The 26283-nt window shown below is 46.8% G+C and overlaps 1 long non-coding RNA gene across 2 annotated transcripts in view; it reads right to left on the bottom strand.

The window, feature by feature from the left end:
* LOC148777246 (uncharacterized) overlaps window positions 1-26283 on the bottom strand; it is a 61228-nt gene that overhangs the window by 30242 nt on the left and 4703 nt on the right. For both annotated transcript variants that reach the window (XR_016037788.1, XR_016037787.1), the window contains one exon: window positions 13879-13969. This is a non-coding gene — a long non-coding RNA (uncharacterized LOC148777246). The remainder of the gene's footprint in view (window positions 1-13878; window positions 13970-26283) is intronic.

Genomic DNA, 26283 nt, shown 5'->3' with positions numbered 1-26283 from the left:
TTACCCAAAATAAGCAAGACACTCAAAACTACAAAGACAATAACCATAATTTAAAACAGCATAAAGCTAATAAATAAATAAAACAGAAAAATTGCTGAGAGTGAGGATAGGAGTTTGGTGACTAAAGGTCTCACAATAGGAAAATTTTATGTCAATTACAGTTGACTCACTTATCTAATTAGACACCATTACGGTAAAATGATCACATGGGATGAAGTCAGGTTATACGAGTGTATACAAACTATTACCAAACACAAGTCTCTGTGCCCACCACACAGTGAGGCCAAACAATACCAAAACGTCAGAGTTTGAAGCAGAGAAAGGTTTATTACAGGGCCCTGTAAGGTGACTTATGGCTCATGCCTTAAAAACCCCAATCTCAAAAACTTTCAGCAAAGCTCTTTTCTAGGAAGGGTGAGGGAGGCATGCAGTAAGTTGTTGAAACATCTTTTGGAGTCAGATTCTTCCTTGTTGAAGTCAGGTCATGGACAAGTCCTTATCACCACCAACACAAATGTTATCCTCTGTTTTGATAAGTAAGGGCATAGGGCTTCCCTGGTGGCTCGATGGTAAAGAATTTGCCTGCCAATACAGGGGACAGTGGCTCAATTCCTGATCCAGGAAGATTCCACATGCCATGGGGCAACTAAACCCTCCAACACAACTACTGAGCCTGTGCTCTATAAAGTCAGTGCTCTGCAACAAGAGAAGCCACCACAACGAGAAGTCCAGGGGCACTACACCTACAGTAGCCCCGCTTGCACTAGAGAACAGCTCGCACAGCAACAAAGACTCAGCAGAGCCAAAAATAAATAAATCTTTAAAAAGAAAGAAAGGGCACAGTCCCAAGGCTTGACTCTCGTTCTCCAAGTCCAGGTCCTCGCTAAGGCCTGGTCGCCCTGCCCGGGAGCATTCGCCCAGCACCAATCCTGGGTCCTCCCACCGAGCCTGGCTGATGAGGTAGAGTTCTCGGGCCAGATCCCCAGACCCTGCCCAGCTGGCCTTGTGGAGGGGACAGGGTGCCCAGGACCCACCTGGCCCTCAGGCTTTTCATTAAAACTGGACAGAATCGTTGACACAGAATCAATAGGAATCCACGCTGCAGCAGGTACTGTCAGATTTCCTAGCTCAGACAACAGCCCTTCTATGAGAACAGCCTCAATCACCCAGGTGGACCCCAAGTAAAGATGCGTACGTCCTTGCAACTCAACCCTGACCTCCGGCTCCTCCTAGAACAGACGCTGGTCTAAGCTGGGCCAAGTTCTAAACCCGACTGGGAAAGACAAGCTATTACTTGCTATTACTTGAGGCAGTGTCCTATCCTCCAGGTGTCCTATCCCCCAGGTCCACAGAGGCCTCTGTGGACCGTGACCCATGGAGACGCCGCTTCCATCAGGTCACTGAGACAGGCATGGGGGAAAGCTTCCCCGTGCCTCAAAGCCTGGGCCCGAGGGGTGGGCAGCTATAGGGAGAGCTCTGGGCTGCGCGGGCCGGTCGCAGCCCTCAGCTTGTCCCCGGGCGCCAGCCTGAGGCCAGGGCGCCTGGAGCGCTCTGAGAAGGACGCCATCCGCGCCTCACTCTGCTTTCTGCTCTCTGAGGAGAAGGACGCCATCCGCGCCTCACTCTGCTTTCTGCCCGGAAGACCGCGGCCCCGCCTACCGCGGAGGGGGGCGGGGCGGGGCGGGGCTCCGACCTCCGCACTAACGGCCGCCGTCAACCGTCACTTCAGGGTTCCGCGCGGCTGTGAGGGATCGGTCACCGCCGGCCTCCTCGCAGCCATGGTGGCGCAGGATCCGCTTCCTAAGGGTCCTGCGGTAACGGCTGTGCAGGATTTGTCACTGAGGGTCTCGTGAGAACTGCCACGTGGGATCTGCCACTGAGGGTCTTGGGGTAACAACCACAAGGGATCTGTTACCTAAGGATCTCCCCACCCATCTAATTTCAAGATTAGAAAACTTGAATTACAACTGTGTAAAAGCTAAGACATTTACCAAAACAAGGAGGGGGGCCGGAGGGTAATAGTGGGGTCACTTTTTTTCTTCGTCCACAAAATCTTCTCTAACACGGTTCTTTAATAGTTGAAAAATGAATTTACTTTTTCATACCCTAAGCAAGTCAATCACACTTCTCTCACTCAAACAGACGTTCTGAAAGGCAGCAGTACAAAGTACCTATGGAGCCAGCACATGGGGGTAACCACTACCGCAGGGAAAACCAAACGCACGGTCGTGCCTGTGGTCTGTGTGGATTTCCTGCTGTTCATACCCAGAGCTTCTGTGGCAGCCCTGGGGCCACCACCCTGGTCCATGACCACCTAAAGAGCTACAGCTGTTTGGTCCTGGTGTGAATTAACAGGACTGATTCAAACTGACCCGAAGTCAACAATTGTTTCTCTGTATGGTTTTCTTCTCATTTAAATTCAAATATTGACTTGTCCACTTAAGAATTCCACACTCCCACCACACTTCCTTAAACCTTTCATGCTTTCCTACAATACTTCTACAGCATGGTGTTATCTTCAAATTCCTTTCCAAATAGAGTGTAGCTCACCAGGCTCCCCTGTCCATGGGATTCTCCAGGCAAGAACACTGAAGTGGGTTGCCATGCCTTTAGCCAGGGGATTTCCTAACCCAGGGATCGAACCCAGATCTCCTGCATTGCAGGCAGATTCTTTACCATCTGAGCCAACAGAGAAGTCCAGTTAAATCTTCAGTAGGTAGCAATTACTGACTTTAACAAAAGTAGGTTTCATTAAAAATTTTGGAGAATCTAATCTCCATGAAAATCAAATATTGACTAAATATCTCATTTTAACTAGTAATGTGTATTTATCAAGATTCCTGAAGTCATGAACCTTAACTCCTTTTTCTGAAACCCCACGCTAACTAGGAGAATATTATGTTTAAATGTATGTACTGGGGCTTCCTTGGTGGCTCAGATGGCAAAACATACCCATTGACTGGTGTGCCTTTAGAGTTACCTTACTTCGATGCTTCCCAATTTATTTTCACTTACTCATTTTATTCATTCAGGCATTAAATACTTATTGAGTGCCTACTGATAGGGTCTACATAGGTCCCATGGTTGAAATGGCTCATTATGCTGACCTCAAAAACAAAGAATAAAGCCACAGTGACCCTTGAGACTGACCAAATTGCCCAAAGGACATTCTGTTTTCCCACTGGCACTTACCTTTTCAAGGCTACAAGACCACCGGATCCAGACCTCTAGCTACATGACCGCAGGACTCAGCTACAGGCTAAAAATTAACCATCCCTTCAGAGAATTTTTCATTGGCGGGGTATAAAAAAGACCCTGTCAGAAAGGGAGGACACAGGCTCTTCTCAAGGACCAGTCATCCTCTCGTTTTCCCTCTAATAAATTCCCTTTTCTTGCCTGACTGCCCGGCTCACTCTCTTTTTCTCTGCACTCACCTTACATTCAGGGCACAAAACAGAGAGATCGTTACATTTGGGGCAAGGAAGAGTTGGCAGAGGAAGATGGAGAGTAAAGAAATTTATTAGTGTTTTATGCAGTGCTAAGACCTGCCTCTTGAGAAACCTGTATGCAGGTCAGAAAGCAACAGTTAGAACTGGACATGAAACAACAGACTGGTTCCATATAGGAAAAGGAGTACATCAAGGCTGTATATTGTCACCTTGCTTATTTAACTTATATACAGAGTACATCATGAGGAATGCTGGGCTGGAAGAAGCACGAGCTGGAGTCAAGATTGCTGGGAGAAATATCAATAACCTCAGATATGCAGATGACACCACCCTTATGGCAGAAAGTGAAGAGGAACTCAAAAGCCTCTTAATGAAAGTGAAAGAGGAGAGTGAAAATGTTGGCTTGAAGCTCAACATTCAGAGAACTAAGATCATGGTAACTGGTCCCATCACTTCATGGGAAATAGATGGGGAAACAGTGGAAACAGCATCAGACTTCATTTTTTTGGGCTCCAAACTCACTGCAGATGCTGATTGCAGCCATGAAGTTAAAAGACGCTTAATCCTTAGAAGGAAAGTTATGACCAACCTAGATAGCATATTCAAAAGCAGAGACATTACCTTGCCAACAAAGGTCCGTCTAGTCAAGGCTATGGTTTTTCCAGTGGTCATGTATGGATGTGAGAGTTGGACTGTGAAGAAAGCTGATCGCCGAAGAATTGATGCTTTTGAACTGTGGTGTTGGAGAAGACTCTTGAGAGACCCTTGGACTGCAAGGAGATCCAACCAGTCCATTCTAAAGGAGATCAATCCTGGGTGTTCACTGGAAGGACTGATGCTAAAGCTGAAACTGCAATACTTTGGCCACCTCATGCGAAGAGTTGACTCACTGGAAAAGACTCTGATGCTGGGAGGGATTGGGGGTGGGAAGAGAAGGGGACGACAGAGAATGAGATGTCTGGATGGCATCACCGACTCGATGGACATGAGTTTGAGTGAACTCCGGGAGTTGGTGATGGACAGGGAGGCCTGGTGTGCTGTGATTCATGGGGTTGCAAAGAGTCAGACACGACTGAGCGACTGAACTGAACTGAAGCACAACAAAGAAAACAATTCAAGATAAAGGGTGATATACAGCTGGGATGCTCCTATAATGGGGGCTAGAGAAGGCAGCTGAGATGCAGATAGCAGACTGCAGACACCATGCATGGTGGCCGTGGAGCCCAGGAGACTGGAAGTCTGAGATCCAGGGCCGGCAAGGCCGTTTCTTCTGAGGCCTCCCTCTTTGGCTTATGGCTGGATGGTTGCCTCTCCCTTTGCGTTCGAGTGGTCATCCCTCTGTGCATGACTGTGTCCTCACCTCTCCCTATAACGACCATGGTCACAGGTGTCCTAAGGGACCAGGACCCACCCTAATGACCCAGTTTAAATTAATTATCTCTTTAGAGGCTTTCCAACCAAATACAGTCACATTCTAAGGTCCTGGGGGTTAGAACATCGACATATGAATGCCCCACCCCAATTCAGCCCATAAGAAAAGTGATAAGAGACAGAGAGCAGGTGAAGGGGTGCTCAACCAAGTAAGGCCTTACAGGCCATGCAAGATCTTGAAGTAGCCCAAGAACGTGGGAGCCACTGCAGGGTTCTAAGCAGGAGAATGGCGGAACTGACTTGGCTTTCGAAGTCCATTCTGACCCAGAAAACGGGTCACCCAGTGCAGGAGAAGCACTGGGGGAGCCCCGAGGAGCCTGCCGATGGGATATTCCATCTCAACTAGGGGATCAGGACAAACTCTGACAATGCAGCATCTAAAGCAAAATCTGAATAAAGGGTAGATGCTTGAGGAAAAGAAGCAAAATGACTTTTCAATACAAATGAAATTTAAAAAGGCTACTTAAGGAGATCAAACCAGTCAATCCTAAAGGAAATTAACCCTGAATATTCATTGGAAGGACTGAAGCTGACGGTCTAACACTTTGGCCACCTGATTTGAAGAGTTGACTCATTGGAAAAGACCCTGATGCTGGGAAAGATTGAAGACAGAAGGGGACGATAGAGAATGAGATGGTTGGATGGTATCTCTGACTCAATGGGCATAAATTTGAGCAAACTCCAGGAGACAGTGAAGGACAGGGAAGCCTGGTGTGCGATCACAAAGAGTCGGACACGACTGAGTAACTGAACAATGAATTGAGGGTAAAACAAGTATTGCACAGTTCCCACTCTCATCTGCTTTGAATATGTAATTCATTTTCTCACTTACTAGCTTGGTTTGGCTCATTTGCTTTTCTTTTGTATTCCTGCTTTCATGGTTTTTTTATTATTATTTCTTTATTTCATACTTCTCGTAAATGTTTCATGTCCTTTTTAAAACTTGAAATTTATAACTGACACTGAAAATTTAAGTACTAACTTGTAATACAGTCATAATTCCAGTAACACTGAGTATTTACAAGCTGGATTGCCCAGACACTACAGTCATATGTTTATTAGAGTCATTGAAAAAGCACTTAAGATGAGAACCTCACGGGGCTCTTAGTGATTTTACATTCAAGGAAGAAACCAGGAGAAAATAAAAACAAGCCCGGCTATAATTCAGGAACACTGGAGCCCGACTGAGAGTCCAGCTTGTATGCTGCCCCCAGGACAGCCTCCAGCTGCCAAGACCTGCCTTGGGGCCTCTCCCCAGGTATTTGAACCCCCTCTGAACAGTCCCAGGAAGAAGGCAACGAAGCCACAGGGACACCAAGGATTCCCTAGACACCCTTCCAGCAATTCTTAAAATTTTCAGAAAGCCGAGAAAGAACGAAGGCACAAAGGGCAGACCTGCATATGTCTTGTCGGAAGCTCCGAGATCACGAACGGAGACCTTGAAGGCCCCTCATCACAGCACCTCATGAAAGAAGCGGCCCAGGCAGCCAACCACAACAACTTCCTTCCAGTGCCCCTGTCCCACCGCCCATCCCCACTCATGCTGAGGACTCCGGTCCTGCGGCCCCATGATCCTGGAGGGGAGGCCCAGATCGCCATCACCCTGCACTGGCCAGGACAGGGCCTCCATCAAGCAGCACCACTTTTCCTTGCAGCTCTTCCCATGGTCAGTAGGGCTTCCCTCACAGCCCAGTCAGTAAAGAATCTGCCTGCAATGCGGGAGACCCGGGTTGGATTCTGGGTTGGGAAGATCTCCTGGAGAAGGAAATGGCAAGCCACTCCAGTATTCTTGCCTGGAAAACCCTATGGACAGAGGAGCCTGGCCGGCTACAGTCCATGGGGTTGCAAGAGTCAGACATGACTTAGCGACTAAACCACCATCATTGTTAATCAGTGTTCTCCTCCCAGGCCCTGAGGACAGGAGCCAAGCCACACTTCTTGTGGCTGCATCCTCAGGGCTCATCCTCAGCAACTGCCCAGAGGGCAGGTCTTCAGTAAATGCCTGCTGCCGTTGGATTCTGCACTTTATTTGGGTCGTACGCTTTAACCACTGGACCGCCAGGGAAGTTCCTTGGATCGTACACTTTAGATGGGGAAGTTTGTGTTGTGTGAATTACATCTCAACAAAGCTAGTTTTAAAATGTTACCATTAAAACAAATTAATAAATTAAACAGTAAACTAAGGGTGGCTCAGATGGTAAAGAATCTGCCTGCAGTGCAGGAGACCTGGGTTCGATCCCTGGGTATGGAAGATACCCTGGAGAAGGGAATGGCAACCCACACACGTGTTCTTGCCTGGAGAACCCCGTGGACGGAGGAGCCTGGCGGGCTACTGTCCCTGGGGTCACAGAGAGGCAGACGTGACTGAGCGACTAACACAAAGTGAATTACCACACAGTGGCATTCATGCAGTTAGAAAAAAATGAGGCGCGTGTCTATCAACACGGGAAAATAGTCAAGTACTGTGCAAAAGAGTTTTGATGAAGCAGTTTTTTTGACAAGATAACCCTGATATTCTGTTGTTGTTTTTGGTTGTTAGCTTTTATTTCTTAACAAAGGGATATATCCACATATTTAACTAGTATTTATGCCTATATTTGTGGGCACAGTTGTAAGTGTTTGTGACCCATCAGTGAATGAAGATCCTTGTTATCATGGAGCTTACTTTCTCACATGGGAGGCTGACCATACGGAATAAGCACAAGACACAAGTATATCATATAGCATCTTAGATGGGACAAAGGGCCTTGTGGGTGCTGCCTGCCAGAGAGGGCTGAGATGCAGGCAAGGAGCGTGGTGCAGGGTGAATTCAGGACACTAGACTGGGCCCAAACGGGTATCTGGTGGAGCAGTAAGACTTCAGGTTTACTGAGGTCTTTTCATTCAGGGGACAGCCAAAGGACCAGGGTGACTGCAACAGAGCAAACAAGCGGGACCCACTGGGAGAGGAGGGTGGGGTGGCCAGACCATCTTGTTGCCCCAGTGAGGACTCTGGCTTTTACCTTGCAAGCTGGAGAACCATGGTGGGATTTTGACCATGAAAAAGAGGAGGCCTCAAGCTTGAGTGGGCGGCTCTGGCTGCTGAATTGAGGGAAACAGGAGAGGTAGGGAGGCCTGTCGGTGGGCTACTGCACTCACTCAGACTTGGGAGGACAGTGACTCAGACCCAGGAGAGGGCAGCCAGGTGGTTAGGAAGGGCTGGTGCCCAGATTTTTCAAAACAGAGCCAAAAGGGTCTCCTGTTAATGTTACAGGGGTTTCCCAGGTGGCTCTGGCGGGTGCAACCCCACTGGGGTCCTCCATGACGGGGACATGGTGACTCCACCAGTGTGTGTGTGTGGTGTGGTCAGGAAAGAAGAGGCAGAGGAGTGCAATCCTGCAGGACTGTTGGGAGCACTTGCAGTTAGGTTATTGGTACATAACTGCTCAAGAGAAAGAAGTCTGAATTGTACCTGGACTCTGTATCAAAGGCTCGGAAATATAGCCCTAGATTTATCATCAGTGGTCATCAAGAAGGAAGAATAAACATGAAAGGCTTGTGCGAGTAAAAATTGTTGGGATGTTCAAGTTTCTTGTGCGAGTGAAAATTGTTGGGATGTTCAAGTTTCAGTAATTCATGACAGCTTGGGAAATCTCAAAAGTCCACATGTAGGATTGCTTCAAGTTGTATTATATTCTTTTGCTGTAATGAAAAATGCCCCGATTATTTGAAATGTAGACTGAAGTAACAAGTCTTGGCCAGCAGGTGGCAGGCTTGCCTCATGATTTCTTCAAAAGCTTGAAGCCAGATTACAGTAAATTTTTGATTCTGAGTCAAAAATCCAAATGTATCTCATATTTAGCAGGAATTATGAATGCAACATTATTTAATCATACTATGGCCTGGAGTTTCATGAATAATATTTTTTAATTTGTTCATTCAGTTAACTGCAAGAATACAAGATAATACATGTAGGTATTAAAAGAATTAATCAAGACAATTCTGCACATTTCACATAAAGCATTAACATCTAGGTCATTCTAAGTCATAGTGGGGGAAGTAATATATTTAAACATTGATTTTCCCATAAAGATATTTAATCTATTTTGTCTTCCTGTGGAAGGCCTGTCAGTAATTGTATGCTGCATATTCCTGTGTCTCATTTAATTTTTTAAAAGATGTGCATTTTCATTCATTGTAGAGAAATAAAAAAATTTACCTTTAACTTTTCAGAAAGATTAATGTGTCTGTAATTTTTACAATATTTAAAAGTATACGTCACACTGTATTCAAAATTCAAATGGCAAACCCCATAGAATAATCATGGTAAATACATTTACTCTCAAAATATTGGCTGGACCTAGTCCAGTGAGACAACACCTTTTCCTCCATTGACCTTATTTACATTAAGACGACCTCTGGCTTCCCTAGCTAAGGTGACAGGTCCCCAAGCACAGCCCTTCCCCAGCAGGAAGTCATCACCAAGCAGGAAAGAACGCTTATGCCTTTGAGGAGCACACAACCTTGTTACAGAGATAAGACCAATGGAGTCTGTGCCCCTGGGGACTCCCTAAAGTTCCTAAATATGTGATTGCACATACAGTCCCAACAAAAGACCTGCCATTGTCAAAGTGCAAATGAGCAGCACATTTCACGTATGGGTGAGGAACAGCCAGCCAGCCAGTCACTACCATCCACTCCACAGCCCAGCCACACACATCCACTCTTCAAAATCCAGGTGACTAACACTTGTATTTCAGGGGACTTCCCTGGCTGTCCAGTGGTTGGGACCCTGTGCTTCAAATGCAGGGGGCTTGGGTTTGATCCCTGGTCCGGGAACTAAGATCCCACATGCTACTCGATGCAGCTAAAAAAAAAAAACTAAATTTCAGAAAAATTTCACATGCCTAAGTATCAGAGTTCCTTTTAATAACAGAACCAGAAACTTGTCCATGGACAAATGCACAGAGACTAAAAATGCACAACATGATTAAAACATAAGGTGGTATGTACATTGAAAACTTCAGTGAATAAAAATCAGGAGACAGAATGGACCTAGTTACTACAGACTGGTGGTGCAGGGTTGGGTGGGGCGAATAGCTGGGGAATGTTTCCTGGCAGCAGTGGAGGTGGGCTGGAACCAGGAGGATGGGCAGTCGGAGAAAGAGAATGCCCAGTGGGGCTGGAGAAGAGACATGGGCAAACAGCAGGGAGCTTTCATTATTTTGGAGCATTTGAAGGACGGTTTACCTGATTAAGGAGTTCCCTGTGGCTCAGAAGGTAAAGAACCCACCTGCCAATGCAGAATATATAAGAGACCTGGGTTCTATCCCTGGGTTGGGAAGATTCCTTGGAGGAGGACATGGCAACCCACTCCAGATTTCTTGCCTGGGAAATCTCATGGACAGAGGAGCCTGGCGGGTCAGTCCATGGGGTTAAAGAGCCAGGCGTGACTGAATGACTAAACAATGACAAACTACCTGATTTAATTTTGAATATAATAAGGGCTTTACTGCCCACTGAGCTCATGTGCAAAATATTAAGGTTGCATACAATAATCTCCCAGGACCCCACTGGTTCTAAGCCTCCATAAGAGGACTGTCTTCATGCCAATCACAGTTATGTGTGGAATTGTGTCCCCCTAAATTCATACACTGAAGTCCTGACAGACCCCTCCCTGGAGAGACAATGGTCCTGCTGACTGACACCTTGATCTTGGGTTTCTAGCCTCCAGAACTGAGACAAGTTTCCCTTTAAGCCATTCAGTTTGTGAAACTTTGTTACCACAACCCTAGCAAACTACTAACACTCATCACCTAAATTTCACTACCTTTATCTCAATATATTTGGTTATGTATAAATACACACAGTGAGACCCAGCAGAAGTAAGCAGATGGAGTCAGCCATTAGAACTGCAGATGATGGGGGGTGGGGTGGGTGGGCGGTGACTGCAGAGGCTAGATCAAGTCAAAGACTCTGGGTGAGCCTCTTCTGCTGTCTTAAAACCTAGCCTAGATGCCAGTGGAGACTAGTGAAACAGTTGAGGGGTTGGATGAGCTCACAGATGGGAATAACCTAGTTTTTAAATGTTTATAATTTTAACAAATTTTAAGGTTTTTAAAATTTTTTAAATTTTAGCAAATGATTCTGTAAGAAAATTTTAAAAGAAAAACCCAGAATCCAAGAGTTTCAGTGTGAAAAAATAAATCATACACCTCTTCTGTAAGAGAGCTTTTGAATTATCCTAAAGGCTTCCCTGGTAGTTCAGACGGTAAAGAACCCAACTGCCAATGCAGGAGACCTGGATTCGATCCCTGGGTCAGGAAGATCCCCTGGAGAAGGGATAGGCTACCGACTCCAGTGTTCTTGCCTGAAGAATCCCATGGACAGAGCAGACTGGAAGGCTACAGTCAATGGGAAGACAAAGAGCTGGGCACGACTGAGTGACTGACAAAGTGTCTCAAAATGAGCAAAATCCAGAACCAGTTCAAAAGCTGGATCTAAGGCCCCTGCACTGGAGTCACAGGCCCATAAACACCAAATACAAACAACCCCACGGCAGTATCTGCACTAAGCAGGACACAAATGCTGCCCGCCCTCCCCCCCCATTGCTGGCCTCCCAGGGCCCTGCTGTGAGCTGATGGAAAGACCATGTTCTAGACAAATGTCCCCTGGAAACACACCATCTTAGTCAGCCAAAGCTGCTGTCACAGTTCCCCGGGCTGGGGGCTTAAACAGCAGACATCATTGTCACAGTTTGGAAGATGAGAGTCCGCGGGGCAGCTTCTGACAGGGCTGGGGGCAGTGTTCCCGGCCTGCACAGCCGCCTCTGCTGTGTCCCCGTGTGAGGAGGGCCCTCTCTGCCTCTGCTCATAGGAGTACCAGTCCAGAAGGAGAGCTCACCCCAGCACCCATCCACCCTTCTTAAGACCAGCACATTGGGAGTTAGGCTCCCATGGGAAACTCTGGGGGGAACAGGACTCCATCCATGGCACAGAGAAAGATGGACCCAGCCTGCCCACCTGTGCGGACCAGCCCATGGACATCACCCCTAGGCACACAGTTGGCACAAGCCCAGCAGGACTTGTTAGGGGACGCACACTGACTGAAACCGCCCACCCTGGCCGGGCACCATAGTAACCATATGCATGAGTTGTTTTACGACAGGAGATCCTGGTAAGGAACTCGGAACTAATAAGCCACCACCAACCGGAAGGGTTCAGGAAAGGTCAAAAGGAGACAACACATGTCCGACCACCTCCCAGAATCCTTCTCGCTGGCATCCATCTTGGCTGAACAAGGTGTGCACCACCAGGAAGGACTATGAGTCAGAATGATTGTCTAAGGACAACCCAGAAACTAATCCCATCACCATAAAACCCGAGACTGCAGTTCTCCTGGGTCCCCTTACCCTCCTGCTTTCCACCCGGGTGCCTTTCCCAATAAAATCTCTTGCTTTGTGTGTCTCCTCAGATAATCCATTTCTGAGTGTTAGACAAGAGCCCAGTTTTGGGCCCTAGAAGGGGTCCCCCTTCCTGCAACAGACTCACTCCAGTGGGCTTGGGGTCTGCCCCCACCCAGGTGCAAGGACGCAGGGACACAGTACATAGGCCCATGCAGGGCACACCCTTGGACACAATGTCACAGCACGTCAGGGAAGGACCAGCTGCCCTGGTAAATGCAGGCAGCTCAGATGGCAGGATTGCATGTGCTGGAGAGAGACACCCCATCTGCAGGCAGGCCAGGGGCCACCGGCTGGACAGGCAGGACATGGAGTATCTGATGTCTAGGGAACTGAGTACATTGACCCAAGCTGCTTGGCCCCCAAGGGAAACCAGGCTGCCGGAAGTGTTCGTTATTGGAAGTATTAGACACTGCTGTTGCTGTTTAGTCACTAAGTCAGGTCCTACTCTTTCGTAGCCCCATGGACCTGCCAAGCTCCTCTGTCCATGGGATCCTCCAGGCAAGAATATTGGAGTGGGTTGTCATTTCCTTCTCCAGGGGATCTTTCCAACCCAGGGATTGAATACACATCTCCTGCTTAGCAGCCAGATTCTTTAGCCATCTGGGAAGGCCACTATTAGATACAATTATTATTAAATCAAATGTAGTTACTAATAAAAATGAAATTTAACTAATAAAAACTAAATGTACTTATTCAAGATTAAATGTACTTTGATGAGAAGACAACCAAGTCACAGAGCTCCTGGAATGCACAGGCTCCATGTGCAGTTCTTACTCGGCATGGGGGCACCTTCAGCGCGGTGGCCCCAGGGAAGCTTCCTGCACGGTGTGCCCTCACGGCACTGCCAGCTGGCATCTCGCTGTAAGATAAGCCATCATGGTCCCTGGTCCTGGAGCATAAACTGAAGCGGCATCCCTGGCGTTTAAAAAATCGGGTGGCTCCAGGATGAATCTCACACTGGCTGTGATCCCCCAGGTTCCTTCAGTTCAGTCGCTCAGTCGTGTCTGACTCTTTGCGACCCCATGAATCACAGCACGCCAGGCCTCCCCGTCCATCACCAACTCCCAGAGTTCACTCAAACTCATGTCCACAGAGTCGGTGATGCCATCCAGCCATCTCATTCTCTGTCGTCCCCTTCTCCTTCTGCCCCCAATCCCTCCCAGCATCAGACTCTTTTCCAGAGAGTCAACTCTTCACATGAGGTGACCAAAGTATTGGAGTTTCAGCTTTAGCATCAGTACTTCCAATGAACACCCAGGATTGATCTCCTTTAGAATGGACTGGTTGGATTTCCTTGCAGTCCAAGGGACTCTCAAGAGTCTTCTCCAGCACCACAGTTCAAAAGCATCAATTCTTCAGTGATCAGCTTTCTTCACAGTCCAACTCTCACATCCATACATGACCACTGGAAAAACCATAGCCTTGACTAGACAGCAGATTTCAAACAGGACTCTGACAGCAGTGAGGTTAGCAAGGTCCTTGTTAAAGCCAAGGTCAAGAAACAAAGGGCATATGGAGAAACACACTCACGCAGCTAGAACAGAAATACTGTACCTTTGGTCCAAAGACAGTACTGATGATGAACTTCAGACAATCCATCAGATCTTATAGGTCTTCTCTGCCTCAAGCAACCTCCTGTGATTGTCTGAAAACCAGAACAGAGTGAGACCAAATTCTAAACATAAATAATACCCTGGTTTTACTGTCATGTGCCCTGTGATCTGAGAGCTGTGGCCAATCAAGCAGGCCTCCCTTGAAAAGTTCAAGCTAGATCAAAACCTCTGTGCAGGGCCAGGCTGCTGAATGGCTGCCCCTCAAATAACACACCTCAATCAAAGATCTGCTGTGATCTCCAGTCTCCTTCACATCACAGAAACCCTCCTTAGAGGGCAAAAGGCAGTGTGGTCTCCAACTCCTGCATCTGACCCTTTCCTGCACAAGATGCAGAAAACGTGACTTCTTAAGTCTAATCCCTATAGTAAAATGCACTGAAGTATAAAGGTTTGTTTTTTCTTTTTTTGGCCACTTTCCTTGGCATGTAGGATCCTAGTTCCCTGATCGAGGACTGACCCTGTCCCTCCTGCATTTGAAGCCTGGACTCTAACCACTGGATAACCAGTGAAGTTCCTGAAGGTTTAATACTAAGGCAAAACAGATTAGATCCTATGGGTGAGCAGGGGCCCTGGGGTGTCTCCCTAGCCACCAGCCACCTAGGAATTTGAGAGATTTCTTCAATACAGTGCTACGGATCTTATTGCCCCGACATGAGAGGGTAACAGGCAGGAAGGCCAAGGGTCTCCAAATGGAGGAAATTGGCTGCAAGTGTCAGACATTTTTTATCTCTCTCTTTAGCTGCAGGAGGAAACAAACTACAAGTCCGAGATTTTTCCTTTCTCTATACAAATTTAAAAAGAGGTTTCTTTTAAAGTTCTGTGTTGCCATAACAATACCTGGCTCCACCTGAACTTAATTCTTCTCATTTTCTTTATGGAAAGGTTTGTCTTAAGCTATGTTAATGAACTATATATTTACCAAAGACTCTCTTCAAGTCCATTCCGCCCAAGACTCAGAAGCAACTTGATAAACCAGTACTTTTTACTCATGCAAATGTTCAGTCGCTCAGTAGTCTAACTCTCTGCAACCCCATGGACAGCAATACACCAGGCCTCCCTGTCTGTTGGGAGCCCGCGAGAGACCCCGCCCATGACAAGGTCTTGGTTCGAGGAGCTGGCACGCAAGGCCATCCAGACCTCTGGGGATTTCTCGGGGCTACCCTCATCATCTACTCCCGGGCCTCCGTCTTTTCTTTTTCTGATGCTTGGTAGTCCTCTATGCTTTCTAAGAATTCTTCTGACTCCTGCTCAAAAATCCCCCTTGAAACCTTTGCATGGCAGCAATACAGTCCCTGGGGGTGTGTGGGCCCTATAAACAGGCCAGGAATGAAGAAAATATTTTTACACAGAACATCCTAACCTTTCTGGCCCTGTTGGGGTTGTAAATGTCCATTTAGAATTTGGAATGCTCCTGACTGCACAAAGTGCCCCTGGCATAAAACTAAGTCTGCTAACAATAGGCCTAAACACTCCACAAGCAAAAGTAAATACAGAGCCCTTCACAAGTTTAGAAGGGCCCCTTAGGGTGAGATCTGGAGGGAGCTCCTGAGACCCTTGGCCCTCAGGGTCACACACCAGTGCTTGCTGCTATGTCTCCCCGCCCCCTGTCCATGGTGTGCCTGGACGTACACTAGAAGTAAACATAGAGGTGAAGGTAGATAACAGAATAAGTAAGCATGTAGAATCAGTGTGGAAAATTGTCTCTGCAGATGTTTGGGGGTAGAGCCCAAACCCAAATACCGTCGTGTTACCTATGGAGCCATAACGTCTGCCAAGGACTGAGGCTCCCAAGATAAGAGCCCTTGCAGTTGACAACTGCTACACAAATAAAGCCATTCTTCATGCCTTGTGGCCTTGTTGTCTTAAGGGCCCATTCGAATTGTTTAAGAATTATCCATGAAGGTACTGACTATTCTGGAAGATGGTTTATGACTGCATTCCTGGCACTATCCTATCAAGACAACCCCTCCTCCCTCTTTAGAATTATTGGTTTTAGGGTATATAAACACTGATGTAAGAAAATAAAGTAGTCTTGATTCTGCACTCAACCAAGTCTCGACTCGCTTTGTTTTCTTCCTTTTCTCGCCGATGCCACTCATCCGGAGGGTACCCCTGGTCTCTGCCAGGGCTGGACCCCGGCACCTGTCCATCACCAACTCCCAGAGTTAACTCAAACTCATGTTCATTGAGTTGGTGGTCCCATCCAAAGATCACATCCTCTGTCATCCCCTTCTCCTTTTGCCTTCAATCTTTCCCAGCATCAGGGTCTTTTCCAATGAGTCAGCTCTTGCATCAGGTGGCCAAAGGATTGGAGTTTCAGCTTCAACATCAGTCCTTCTAATGAATATTCAGGACTGATTTCCTTGAGGATGGACTGGTTGGATCTCCTTGCAGTCCAAGGCACTCTCAAGAGTCTTCTCCAACACCACAGTTCAAAAGCATCAATTCTTCGGCGATCAGCTTTCTTTATAGACCGACTCTCACATCCATACATGACCACTGGAAAAACCATAGCCTTGACTAGACGGACCTTTGTTGGCAAAGTAACCTCTACTTTTTAATATGCTGTCTCAGTTCAGTTCAGTTCAGTTCAGTCGCTCAGTCGTGTCCGACTCTCCGCGACCCCATGAATCACAGCACGCCAGGCCTCCCTGTCCATCACCAACTCCCGGAGTTCACTCAAACTCATGTCCACAGAGTCGGTGATGCCATCCAGCCATCTCATTCTCCGTCGTCCCCTTCTCCTCCCGCCCCCAACCTTTCCCAGCATCAGAGTCTTTTCCAGTGAGTCAACTCGTTGCATGAGGTGGCCAAAGTATTACAGTTTCAGCTTTAGCATCAGTCCTTCCAATGAACATCCAGGATTGATCTCCTCTAGAATGGACTGGTTGGATATCCTTGCAGTATAAGGGACTCTCAAGAGTCTTCTCCAGCACCACAGTTCAAAAGCATCGATTCTTCGGCGGTCAGCCTTCTTCACAGTCCAACTCTCACATCCATACATGACCATGGGAAAAACCATTGCCTTGACTAGACGGATCTTGGTTGGCAAAGTAATGTCTCTGCTTTTTAATATACTATCAAGGTTGGTCATAACTTTCCTTCCAAGGAGCAAGCGTCTTTTAATTTCATGGCTGCAATCAGCATCTGGAGTGATTTTGGAGCCCCAAAAAACAAAGTCTGACACTGTTTCCACTGTTTTTCCATCTATTTCCCATGAAGTGATGGGACCAGATGCCATGATCTTCGTTTTCTGAATGTTGAGCTTCAAGCCAACCTTTTCACTCTCCTCTTTCACTTTCATCAAGAGGCTTTTGAGTTCCTCTCCACTTTCTGCCATAAGGGTGGTGTCATCTGCATATCTGAGGTTATTGCTATTTCTCCCGGCAATCTTGATTCCAGCTTGTGCTTCTTCCAGCCCAGCGTTCCTCATGATGTACTCTGCATATAAGTTAAATAAGCAAGGTGACAATATACAACCTTGACGTACTCCTTTTCCTATTTGGAACCAGTCTGTTGTTCCATGTCCAGTTCTAACAGTTGCTTCCTGACCTGCATACAGGTTTCTCAAGAGGCAGGTCAGGTGGTCTGGGATTCCCATCTCTTTCAGAATGTTCCACAGTTTATTGTGATCGACACAGTCAAAGGCTTTGGCATAGTCAATGAAGCAGAAATAGATGTTTTTCTGAAACTCTCTTGCTTTCTCCATGATCCAGCGGATGTTGGCAATTTGATCTCTGGTGCCTCTGCCTTTTCTAAAACCTGCTTGAACATCTGGGAGTTCACGGTTTATATACTGCTGAAGCCTGGCTTGGAGAATTTTGAGCATGACTTTACTAGCGTGTGAGATGAGTGCAATTGTGCGGTAGTTTGAGCATTCTTTGGCATTGCCTTTCTTTGGGATTGGAATGAAGACTGACCTCTTCCAGTCCTGTGGCCACTGCTGAGTTTTCCAAATCTGCTGGCATATTGAGTGCAGCACTTTCACAGCATCATCTTTCAAGACTTGAAATAGCTCAACTGGAATTCCATCACCTCCACTAGCTTTGTTCATAGTGATGCTTTCTAAGGCCCACTTGACTTCACATTCCAAGATGTCTGGCTCTAGGTCAGTGATCACGTTATCGTGACTATCTTGGTCGTGAAGATCTTTTTTGTACAGTTCTTCTGTGTATTCCTGCCACCTCTTTTTAATATCTTCTGCTTCTGTTAGGTCCATACCATTTCTGTCCTTTATCGAGCCCATCTTTGCATGAAATGTTCCCTTGGAATCTCTAATTTTCTTGAAGAGCTCTCTTGTTTTTCCTATTCTGTTGTTTTCCTCTATTTCTTTGCACTGATCACTGAGGAAGGCTTTCTTATCTCTCCTTGCTATTCTTTGGAACTCTGCATTCAGATGCTTATATCTTTCCTTTTCTCCTTTGCTTTTCGCCTCTCTTCTTTTCACAGCTATTTGTAGGGCCTCCTCAGACAGCCATTTCGCTCTTTTGCATTTCTTTTCCATGGGGATGGTCTTGGTCCCTGTCTCCTGTACAATGTCATGAACCTCCGTCCAGAGTTCATCAGGCACTCTATCAATCAGATCTAGTCCCTTAAATCTATTTCTCACTTCCACTGTATAATCATAAGGGATTAGACTGAGGTCATATCTGAATGGTCTAGTGGTTTTCCCTACTTTCTTCAATTTAAGTATGAACTTCGCAATAAGGAGTTCATGATCTGTCTAGGTTGGTCATAACTTTTCTTCTAAGGAGTCTTTTTATTTCATGGCTGCAGTCACCATCTGCAGTGATTTGGGAGCCCAGAAAAATAAAGTCTGCCACTATTTCCACTGTTTCCCCATCTATTTGCCTGAAGTGATGGGACTGGATGCCATGATCTAAGTTTTCTGAATGCTGAGTTTTAAGCCAACTTTTTCATTATCCTCTTTCACTTTCATCAAGAGGCTCTTTAGTTCTTCTTCGCTTTCTGACATAAGGGTGATGTCATCTGCATATCTGAGGTTATTGATATTTCTCCCAGCAATCTTGATTCCAGCTTGTGCTTCTTCCAGCCCAGCATTTCTCATGATGTACTCTGCATAGAAGTTAAATAAGCAGGGTGACAATATACAGCCTTGATATACTCCTTTTCCTATTTGGAATGAGTCTGTTGTTTCATGTCCAGTTCTAACTGTTGCTTCCTGACGTGCATGCAGATTTCTCAGGAGGCAAGTCAGGTGGTCTGGTATTCCCATCTCTTTCAGAATTTTACACAGTTTATTGTGATCCACACAGTCAAGGCTTTGGTATAGTCAATAAAGCAGAAATAAATGTTTTTCTGGAACTCTCTTGCTTTTCCAATGATCCAACAGACGTTGGCAATTTGTTCTCTGGTTCCTTTGCCTTTTCTAAATTCAGCTTGAACATCTAGAAGTTCATGGTGCATGTATTGTAATTTTGAGCATTACTTTGCCAGTGTGGGAAAGAAAGAAAGTAAAGTCACTCGGTGGTGCCCTACTCTTTGTGACCCCATGGACTGTAGCTCACCAGGCTCCTCCATCCATGGGATTCTCCAGGCAAGAATACTGGAGTGGGTTGCCATTTCCTTGCTAGCGGGTGAGAAGAGTGCAATTGTGTGGTAGTTTGAGCATTCTTTGGCATTGCCTTTCTTTGGGATTGGAATGAAAACTGACCTTCTTCCAGTCCTGTGGCCACTGCTGAGTTTTCCATATTTGCTGGCCTGCTGAGTGCAAAACTTTCACAGGATCATCTTTTAGGATTTGAAATAGTTCAGCTGGAATTCCATCACTTCCACTAGCTTTGTTTGTAGTGATACTTTCTAAGGCCCACTTGACTTCACCTTCCAGGATGTCGGGCTCTAGGTGAGTGATCACACCATTATGATTATCTGGGTCATGAAGATCTTTTTTGTATAGTGTTTCTGGGTATTCTTGCCACCGCTTCTTAATATCTTCTGCTTCTGTTAGGTCCACACCATTTCTGTCCTTTATCGAGCCCATCTTTGCATGAAATGTTCCCTTGGAATCTCTAATTTTCTTGAAGAGATCTCCAGTCTTTCCCATTCTGTTGTTTTCCTCTATTTCTTTGTATTGATCGCTGAGGAAGGCTTTCTTATCTCTCCTTGCTATTCTTTGGAACTCGGCATTCAGATGCTTATATCTTTCCTTTTCTCCTTTGCTTTTCGCTTCTCTTCTTTTCACAGCTATTTGTAAGGCGCCCTCAGACAGCCATTTTGCTTTTCTGAATTTCTTTTCCATGGGGGTGGTCTTGATCCCTGTCTCCTGTACAATGTCATGAACCTCCATCCATAGTTCATCAGGCACTCTATCTATCAGATCTAGTCCCTTAAATCTATTTCTCACTTCCACTGTATAAGCATAAGGGATTTGATTTAGGTCATATCTGAATGGTCTAGTGGTTTTCCCTACTTTCTTCAATTTCAGTCTGAATTTGGCAATAAGGAGTTCATGATCTGAGCCACAGTCAGCTCCTGGTCTTGTTTTTGCTAACTGTATACAGCTTCTCCACCTTTGGCTGCAAAGAATATAATCAATCTGATTTCGGTGTTGGCCATCTGGTGATGTCCTTGTGTAGAGTCTTCTCTTGTGTTGTTGGAAGAGGGTGTTTGCTATGACCAGTGCGTTCTATTGGCAAAACTCTATTAGCTTTTGCCTTGCTTCCTTCCGTGCTCCAAGGCCAAATTTGCCTGTTACTCCAGGTGTTTCTTGACTTCCTACTTTTGCATTCCAGTCCCCTATAATGAAAAGGACATCTTTCTTGGGTGTTAGTTCTAGAAGGTCTTATAGGTCTTCCCAGAACTGTTCAACTTCAGCTTCTTCAGCATTACTGGTTGGGGCATAGACTTGGATTACCATGATATTGAATGGTTTGCCTTGGAAACGACCAGAGATCATTCTGTCATTTTTGAGATTGCATCCAAGTACCGCATTTCAAACTCTTCTGTTGACCATGGTGGCTACTCCATTTCTTCTAAGGGATTCCTGCCCACAGTAGTAGATATAATGGTCGTCTGAGCTAAATTCACCCATTCCAGTCCATTTTAGTTCACTGATTCCTAGAATGTCAACATTCACTCTTGCCATCTCCTGTTTGACCACTTCCAATTTGCCTTGATTCATGGACCTAACATTCCAGGTTCCTATGCAGTATTGTGGTTCTGGAGAAGACTCTTGAGAGTCCCTTGGACCGCAAGGAGATCCAACCAGTCCATTCTAAAGGAGATCAGTCCTGGGTGTTCATTGGAAGGACTGATGCAAAAGCTGAAACTCCAATATTTTGGCCACCTCATGCGAAGAGTTGACTCACTGGAAAAAGAGTCTGATGCTGGGAGGGATTGGGGGTGGGAGGAGAAGGGGACGACGGAGAATGAGATGGCTGGATGGCATCACCGAATAGATGGACATGAGTTTGAGTGAACTCCGGGAGTTGGTGATGGACAGGGAGGCCTGGCGTGCTGTGATTCATGGGGTCGCAAAGAGTCGGACATGACTGAGCAACTGAACTGAACTGAACTAAACTGATGCAGTATTGCTCTTTACAGCATCGGACCGTGCTTCCATCACCAGTCACATCCACAACCAGGTGTTGTTTTTGCTTTGGCTCCGTCTCTTCATTCTTTCTGGAATTATTTCTCCACTGATCTCCAGGAGCATATTGGGCACCTACCAACCTACGGAGTTCATCTTTTAATGTTCTATCTTTTTGCCTTCTCATACTGTCCATGGGGTTCTCAAGGCAATAATCCTGAAGTGGTTTGCCATTCCCTTCTCCAGTGAACCACATTTTGTCAGAACTCTCCACCATGACCCGTCCGTCTTGGGTGGCCCCACACAGCATGGCTCATAGTTTCATTGATTTAGACAAGGCTGTCGTCCATGTGACTAGACCAGTTCGTTTCTGTGATTGTGGTTTTCAGTCTGTCTGTCCTCTGATGGAGAAGGATAAAAGGCTTATGGAATCTTCCTGATGGGAGAGACTGACTGAGGGGGAAACTGGGTCTTGTTCTGATGGGTGGGACCATGCTCAATAAATCTTTAATTTATTGCCTGGAGAATCCCATGGACAGAGGAGCCTGGAGCATGCGGTCACAAAGAGTCAGACACGACTGAGTACACATGAGCATATGTGTGTATGTACATATATATATGATTCACTTTGCTAATATATATATATATAGATATATATTAGCAGCAGACACTAATACATCATTATAAATCAACTATATTCGAAAATAAAAAAACCTTACATTCAGGTTTGACCCAGCAGACACTGAGCCAGTACCGATCACACACAGAGTAACCCCCCGGATGCAGAGGCTGCATAAACCAGAGACAGGCTTCCGTCCCCAAGGAGTTTCAACTAGTTTGGAAGGATGGGCAATGTGTGTTCAATGAAGTTTGCTTGATAAAACAATTTTAATGTTGTGCCAGTTAAAAACAAAATTAAGTTGCTGTGTAGTAAAATTCCTTAGACTGATTAAAAATGTAAAATTTGTTGCTATTTATTGTGATATTTATTCCTGCAGTAATCCTGTCATTCCAAGTACATTCATTATGCTTAATGTTTTTATTAATCTTCTGCCATAAATCACTCATGGGATAAGAGTCACTCTCCACTTTGTTTTATGACTTTAAAAAAAGAAAAAAGATACCCTAGTTCTTTCGTAAATGAACTGCCACTATAAATTATGCAATGTCTCTACATCTAGACAAATTTGGCATATTTATTTTGTAATAAATTAAAATGCATGCATTAGACTCGATTTTCTCACTTATGTGCAATATTACTTTCACTGGCCCAAAACATTGCATCTAATCCTTTCTAAAAGTCACGAGTTCTGCAACTAATTTCTTGCGCTAACATTGTCGTGATGCTCATATAGCATTGCCCTGACTCTTCGCAACCTCATGGACTGTAGCCCACCAGGCTCCTCTGTCCATGGGATTCTCCAGGCAAGAACACTGGAGTGATTTACCATTTCCTTCTTCAGGAGATCTTCCCAACTGAGGGGTCGAACATTCATCTCTCATGTCTCCTGCATTGCAGGTGGATTATTTACCACTGAGCCACCAGGGAAGCCCAGGTGTTTAGGAGGATGCAGCTTGACTCCTGGTGCAGCAAACGAAAAATATTCTCCCTCTAAAAGTATAAACATGCGTTTATAAATATTAGACATACAGATTCCATAAAAACATTGTACTCCACTGACAAGAGTATGAAGTGCAGACACACATCGCCTTCTAAACTCCTGTTTCCTGTCTCTCCACCTCTAAACCCTCAAGGAGCCCATGGTTTTTACCATGACTCTAGGTCCAGTGGCAGCTCAGACAGGCTGCTGGCTTTGAGGGGCTAGAGGAAACCCCAGGGGGACTCAGAGGATGCCGGAGTCCTCCACAGGGCTGGGTTGGGGTTCCAAAGTCCAGTCCCAGAAAGCAGCAGGGGAGCAGCTGTGCTCGGGGAGGGGCAGGCAGAGGTGATGGGAGGGTAGCGGGAAGGTCATCCAGCGCCAATGCCAGCCTCCAGCGGGTGCCACCGTAAGGGGTGGAAGGTGGGGGTGCTGAAGGCAAAGGACCACCACCTTCCTCCATTACCCCCAACCCTGAGGAAGCAGGAACCATGAGCCCCAGAAGGTGCCCATCAGCCTGCGCTTTCAGCCTTCAGCCTCCTGGCCCCCAGGCCCTGTCGGCAGAGGCCCACGTAGACACAGGCTCCTCCCAGAGGAGGTGAGGCCCTGGCAGACCCAGTAACGGGAGGGCTTTCGGTGAAGCTGGGGCCACAGTCCTGCAGTCCTAACCGGTTCCTGACAATCCTGACAATCCAACACAGCAGATCTCAGACCCCGACAAAGGTGTATTTCCAGGGGGTCTGAAAGCTGGCAGGGCTTGAATTGTGTAATTCAATGCTCCTGACTGGCCTGTCGGGTCACATTCTGAATCCTCCAACTTAGATAACAACTACTATTCAAGGGAAACCTGAGCCAGAATCTCGTTAGAGATAAATCAATTCAGCAATCCCCGCGTGAGGTCTTGGGATCCTGGACGAGAGGCCAGGGAGACTGCCACCGGGGGCTGCAGCCTGGCCTCCCCATCCCTGGGGTCTCAGCACTGATGTGGCTCCTCCTTTTCCGGTAAGTCTTCTCAGGAGTCATCCCATGACAGGACAAAAGGAAAGAAATGACACCCTCAAGGAGAATGAGTGGGGTGAGAGTCAATACAAGCAAAAATGAGACAGAAAACCAGGCTGGACCTTCAGAACCAAAGCCCCGAAGGCTGGATGGCAGACCTTGACCCTGCCCACAGAAACGACTCCAGGCTGCGGCCGGGCTAGTCTGGGGCTCAGGACACCTTCAGAGCCGCCCTGGCTCTCCCACTTCTCTGGTACCAGACGACTGCGGGTCCAGTGGCAGGTGAATTACTCATCGATAAGAGGCTAGCAGATGATGGGCCATCATCTCCTCTGTCTCTTATGGGGAATAAGTGACAGTGGACTTTTAACGTAATTAAATGTTGTATTCACGTATCAACCAGAGGTTCCTGAAGACCGGCTGGTTAGCTCAATCCATTTGCAGTCATTAGCACTACAGGCCAAGCACAGACACATGGAATTATAAATCACTGAACTCGGCCACATGGACCCAGCCTTGCAGAGCTCTCTCCTAACTCCACTCTGATGGCTCCGAATATCACCAGCCAGTGTCACTGGGCGTGTCAGCAATTTCTGATTGCCTTTCTCCCTGATCCTACAGCCCGTCATTTCCATTCAACATAAGCAAACTGGCTCATTCAGTTCATATGCACAATCACAACATTCCCAAGGAAGGGCTGATTCCAAGACATTTTAGGATTCCTATTAAAGCAAAAGGAAAGGCTCATTGAAATTAATAGCAGAAACACTGATCTATCAGAACAGAGGGCCCTTGAACCATGATGCTGAAAAAACTAGCCACTCAGTAGCCTTCTTCTGCAAAAATTTACATGAATTCAGTTCCACACTCATCCAGGATTTATTTGCAGCTCTGCCTTTTTTGCCAGCTGCCCCAAATAAGGGAGAAGCATGCTGGTAAGAGCTCTAAAACACTTCACCAGAGAGAAAAGCCAAATCAACATGACAGAGACAGAGCCCAAAGCCTGGATGGCACTTCCCACTAACCAACTGAATGACAGATTTTGTGTTTTTACACGCCTGCCTCCAAGATACTCCAACATGTAGTTCTAACACCAATTCCAACATGTTATTCAGCAAAATTTATTTTGCCTAGTTTACATGCCAGAACCTACATGCGATGAGATTGAAACACCTACAGAAGAGAAGCTGCAGAGTTTGTGTCTGCTGGAAACTTGGGTGTGGTCCAGCCAGGAAGAGACTCTTCTGCACTGGGTCGGATGATTTGGCTGGGTCAATCCCTGCGTGGCTGGAAGCAGTGAAGAACTATTCACAAGCACACTTGCCCACCATGGAAAACATACCCCACAACCGCTCCTGTAGTGATGGTCGACACCACTCTTGTTAGGGAGACGGGGCAGGGATCAGAGTGAAGCCTGGCACACTTGGGTGTGTCTCCTGTGATGGGGGCGTACTTTCAATCTATTGGGAAACTTCATTTCCTTGACACGGCTCAAGTCACAGTTGTACCAGCATCACGAGTAAGTTCAGCCCCATCCCATCACTGTGGTGATAATCCCTGTGTAGCTGTCCAATGCCCCCATGCTGCTGGCTGCAGAACCTGACCCCCCCGGCCCCCACCGCCCCCCCTCGCTGCCCTGGGGCAAGGCCTGGACAGCCAGCTCCCTGGACCCTAACCTGGCAGAGGGGAAGGCCCAAGAGGAAGCCAGTGCCCATGTGAAGCAGGGCCTCTGAGCCTCCCAGTCCCTCAGTCCTCCTGGATCAGCTCTTTTCACCTTTGGCAGGGCCAGCATCCCATTCTCCCTGCTCTCGCCTCTGGACGCTCCCTGTGCGCCTCCTCCCCATGCTCCAACTCCCCTGTCATCCACCTCGGCCTCTGCCCACCAGGTTCAGCCGCACCCTGGGGCTCCCCTCAGCCTTCATCCCAGCTGCAGCCACTTTTATCATAAGCACCCGCAAGATAAACAAAGGACAGAATTTCCTCTCCTTCCTTCTTGTGTGTGTGCTAAGTCGCTTCAGTCGTGTCCGACTCTCTGAGACCCCACGGACTGGAGCCCACCAGCTTCCTCTGTCCATGGGATTCTCCAGGCAAGAATACTGGAGTGTGTTGTCATGCCCTCCTCCAGCGGTTCTTCCCCACCCAGGGATCTAACTGGAGTCTCTTATGTCTCCCGCAAGGGCAGGGGAGTTCTTTACCACTA

This window comes from Moschus berezovskii, chromosome 7 (genome assembly GCF_049115385.1).
Source record: "Moschus berezovskii isolate FMDL1 chromosome 7, NW_MosBer_1.0, whole genome shotgun sequence".
Lineage (NCBI taxonomy): Eukaryota > Metazoa > Chordata > Mammalia > Artiodactyla > Moschidae > Moschus > Moschus berezovskii.
Note: the sequence above shows the minus strand (reverse complement) of the source record. Positions and strands in the feature narration are given on the sequence as shown.